This window comes from Triticum aestivum, chromosome 2B, assembly GCF_018294505.1.
Source record: "Triticum aestivum cultivar Chinese Spring chromosome 2B, IWGSC CS RefSeq v2.1, whole genome shotgun sequence".
NCBI lineage: Eukaryota > Viridiplantae > Streptophyta > Magnoliopsida > Poales > Poaceae > Triticum > Triticum aestivum.
In genome coordinates this window covers 173,034,655-173,039,347 of record NC_057798.1, presented here as the reverse complement: position 1 = coordinate 173,039,347, position 4,693 = coordinate 173,034,655, and the positions used below count along the sequence as shown (strand labels likewise).

The 4,693-nt window shown below is 46.9% G+C and overlaps 1 pseudogene; it reads left to right on the top strand.

The window, feature by feature from the left end:
• Positions 1–211: 211 nt before the first annotated feature.
• The window catches only part of LOC123039148 (uncharacterized), a 15,500-nt pseudogene continuing 11,018 nt past the window's right edge, over positions 212–4,693 (top strand).

The following is a 4,693-nucleotide window of genomic DNA, read 5'->3' as shown; positions in this document are numbered from 1 at the left end:
ATAACCTAATAAATGAAGCTTTGCATGTTACCATACTTATGTTACTACCCACTATGAAGGTAGTAACATAGTCTAGGGATATGTGTATGTTACTAGTGTATGTTACTCACCATTGTGGCTAGTCTATATACTGGACAAGCACATCAAAATCGCCCCGAACGAACTATACGTACGTCTTCTGCGAGCGGCTTTGATGGATTCCGCAGAGATGATGGCCTGGCCGACCACCAAGTCACGGCAGTCCGGCTGTGGCCTGGCGGAGCTTGCCGCCCGCCTCACCAAGCAACTCGCCGACGAAATCTGCAGCACCAACCTCGTCTTCTTGCCGCTGTCCATCTACGCGGCCGTCGCGCTCCTGGCGCCCGGCGCCCGTGGGGGCACCCTGGACGAGGTCCTCCACCTCCTCGGCGCGTCCTCCCGAGACGAGCTCGAGGAATCCATCTCACGCCTGGCGGAGGATGCGTTCCAGGACCTGTCCGGATCTGGCGGGCCGAGCTTCATGTTCGCGCGCGGCGTGTGGGTCGACAAAAGGCGGCCGCTGAAGCCGGCTTACCGCGAGGCCGTCGCCGGCGCGCGCACTGGATCTCTGAGAGAACCCGGCGGGAGCGGCGCAGCGCATCAACACCTGGGTCGCCGAGGCCACAAAGAACCTCATCAACAACGTCGTATCCCCGAGAACCTTTGGCCGGAAACCCGACGTCGTGCTCGCGAGCGCCATGCACTTCAAAGGCGAGTGGGCCCAACCATTCGAGGAGAGGGACACCAAGGACCAGCCGTTCCATCGGCGCGACGGAACCACCGTCGTTGTGCCCTTCATGCGCAACCCCGCCCGCCACCTCATCGCCATGCACGACGAGTTCAAGGTGCTCACGCTACCGTACAAGATGCCGCAGTGAGGATTTACATCGTGCGAGTCTACGACAAGCTTCAAGCCACCCACACGATACTCTATGTGCATCTTCCTACCAGACGCGTATGATGGCCTGCGGAGTCTCGTCGACGAGATAACCTCCCGTTTGGGCTTTGTGCACGACCACCTACCGGCGATCTCCGTCAAGGTCGGCGACTTCGGGGTTCCCAAGTTCAATCTTGATTACTCGGGCAGCCTCGTTGAGGTCCTGAAACAGCTAGGGCTCATTCTGCCGTTTGGCATGGGTTCTGATCTGTCGGACATGGTGGAGCACGACGGCACTGGGTTGCCTTTGATCATTCGAGAGGTCATCCATAAGGCTGTCATCGAGGTCAACGAGGAAGGAACGGTGAAAGCACAAGTGCTCCCTAGGTGGTTTTGGTAATTAATGTCAACATATCTCTTGTTGGACTAACACTTTTTTCTAGTATGTTTCAGATAAGTTCAACAATGGAGTGGCATGGACTAAAGGATGTGGGAACTCCTTCTAGATGCTAAGGACAAAGGATTGGCTCAAGCTTCAAGCTCAAGACTCTTCATTTTATATTTTAGTGATCCAAGATCACATTGAGTCTATAGGAAAAGCCAATACTATCAATAAGGGATGAGGTGTTGCTTAATGAGTTTCTTGCTCCACAGTGCCTAGTGATATGCTCCAAAACCCTCAACTACTTTCCCACTTCCACACATATGACCTAAACCTAAAGTCAAACTCGGCCCCATCAATTCTTTCTATCTGGCGCCACCGAGTTCAAATGTCTTAGCCACTGCCACAAACCCTAGACAAATCGGTCTCACCGATAGGGATCTCGGTCTCACCGAGATGGGATTGTAATCTCTCTGTGTATGTCCATTACCAAAATCGGTCTCACCGAGTTTGAGCAATCGGTACTACCGAGATTACAATGCAAACTCTCTGGTTAACTTATTACCAAAATCGGTCCCACCGAGTTTGAGTAATCGGTCCCACCGAGTTTGCCTGACCAACTCTCTGGTTAGCTAATTACCAAAATCGGTCTCACCGAGTTTGTGTAATCGGTCTCACCGAGATTACATTATGCCCTAACCCTAACCATGTCGGTCCTATCGAGTTGCATGTCGGTCCCACCGAAAACCCTAACGGTCACTAGATTTACTAAATCGGTCCGACCGAGTTTGTTGATTCGGTCCCACCGAGTTTGGTAAATTGTGTGTAACGATTAGATTTTGTGTGGAGGCTATATATACCCCTCCACCTCCTCTTTATTCATGGAGAGAGCCATCAGAACAAACCTACACTTCCAACTTACCAGTTCTGAGAGAGAACTACCTACTCATGTGCTGAGGCCAAGATATTCCATTCCTACCATATGAATCTTGATCTCTAGCCTTCCCCAAGTTGCTTTCCACTCAAATCTTCTTTCCACCAGATCCAAATCCTATGAGAGAGAGTTGAGTGTTGGGGAGACTATCATTTGAAGCACAAGAGCAAGGAGTTCATCATCAACGCACCATTTGTTACTTCTTGGAGAGTGGTGTCTCCTAGATTGGCTAGGTGTCACCTTGGAGCCTCCGACAAGATTGTGGAGTTGAACCAAGGAGTTTGTAAGGGCAAGGGCATCGCCTACTTCGTGAAGATCTACCGCTAGTGAGGCAAGTCCTTCGTGGGCGATGACCATGGTGGGATAGACAAGGTTGCTTCTTCGTGGACCCTTCGTGGGTGGAGCCCTCCGTGGACTCGTGCAACCGTTACCCTTCGTGGGTTGAAGTCTCCATCAATGTGGATGTACGATAGCACCACCTATCAGAACCACGACAAAAACATCCGTGTCTCAAATTGCGTTTGAATCCTCCAAAACCCTTCCCTTTACATTCTTGCAAGTTGCATGCTTTACTTTCCGCTGCTCATATACTCTTTGCATGCTTGCTTGTTATGTATTGTGAATGTTAAACTTGTGCCTAAACTCCACTTAAACTTAAAGAAGTTAAAAACTGCAACGTTGATACTTAGTGTCTAATCACCCCCCCTCTAGACATGTCTTCTCAAGGTCCTACAAGTGGTATCAGAGCATTGGTCTCCGTTGCCTTGGTTTAATCACCATTGGAGGAAGATGGATGAGTCTACTTTGGGGAGTCTTAGGCATAGAGTGCCTATACTTGATGGAGAGTATTTTCATGAGTGGAAAAATGAGATGCTTGTAATTTTCAATCAATATCATTTGAACAAGTACATTGCTAGCCCTTGTGCACCTCATGTTGATCCTATGCATCCTACTCTTGATGAGTCAATTGACATGATTAGGAATATTAGAACTGTTAATCTTATCACTAGAGGCTTTCCTAGAAACTTAATTAGAAACTTGCCTACTCTTGAGTGTGCCTACACTATATGGAAATTTCTTGAGGAATGCTTTCCAAATTATTCCTTGAAAAATCTAGATGAAATTCTCCATAAGTCTATTGCCTTGAGTAAGATGAATACTAGTGATCCTATGTTTGGTGATCGTCTATTTGAACTTACAAACCTTATGCGTGCAAAAGGAGATGTTGGAATTATTGGTGATATTATTTCCGAAGCTATAAGAATTCATAAGCAAGATCATTGTCAAACTCACTCTAACGAATTACCCTCTCTAGGACTTGATCCACCACATGACGATGTTGAACATGGATACTATGATGAGGATGATGATAGTGACTTCGATCTTGACGATGCAATGAGACATTTTGGTCTTATGGAAAATCTTCGGGGATATATGTCAGGAGGAAAGGAATGGGTTCTTGACAGTGGATGTACCGATCACATGACTGGAGATAAAGACATGTTTCGTGAGCTTGCTGAAAATGATAGTCCTTGAAAGTATGTCACTTTCGGTGACAACTCAAAGGGTAAGGTGGTTGGCCTCGGTAAGGTGGCCATCTCACATGATAGCTCCATTCAGAATGTTATGCTCGTTGAATCTCTTGGCTACAACTTACTTTCAGTATCTAGACTTGCTGATTTCGGTTTCAATGTCCTATTTACTGAAGTAGATTGCCAAGTGTTTCGTCGAGACAATCATAAAATGGTCTTTACTGGTATACGTAGAGGTGATCTTTACATTGTTGATTTCTCTAAAAAGGCTCAACCTAAAACTTGCTTCATTGCTAAATCCTCAAAAGGTTGGTTATGGCATAGACGACTAGGTCACGTTGGCATGAGAAACCTTGACAAGCTTATTAAAGGGAATCATATCCTTGGTGTTAACGATGTCATATTTGATAAGGGTAGACTTTGCAGTGCTTGTCAAGCAGGTAAACAGGTTGGAGGAAGGCATCCCGTGAAAAACATCATGACCACAAGGAGGCCACTTGAGCTACTTCACATGGATCTTTTTGGTCCCAACGCTTACAATAGTCTCGGTGGAAATTCTTTTGGTCTAGTTATAGTTGATGATTTTTCAAGATTTACGTGGGTGTTCTTTCTCGATGATAAATCGCAGGTCCAAAAGGTCTTCAAAAACTTCGCCGGGAAAGCTCAAAATCAGTTTGAAGTGAAGATCAAGAAGGTTCGCAGCGACAACGGAACAGAGTTCAAGAACGCAAACATGGACACCTTTCTTGACGAAGAAGGGATTTCACACGAGTTCTCGGCTACGTACACACCTCAACAAAATGGAGTTGTTGAGAGGAAGAAACAGACGCTCATCAAAATGGCGAGAACGATGCTTGATGAGTACAAGACACCGAAGCACTTTTGGGCAGAAGCAGTTGAGACAGCTTGTCATGCAACAAATCGCTTGTATCTTCACAAGCTACTCGGCA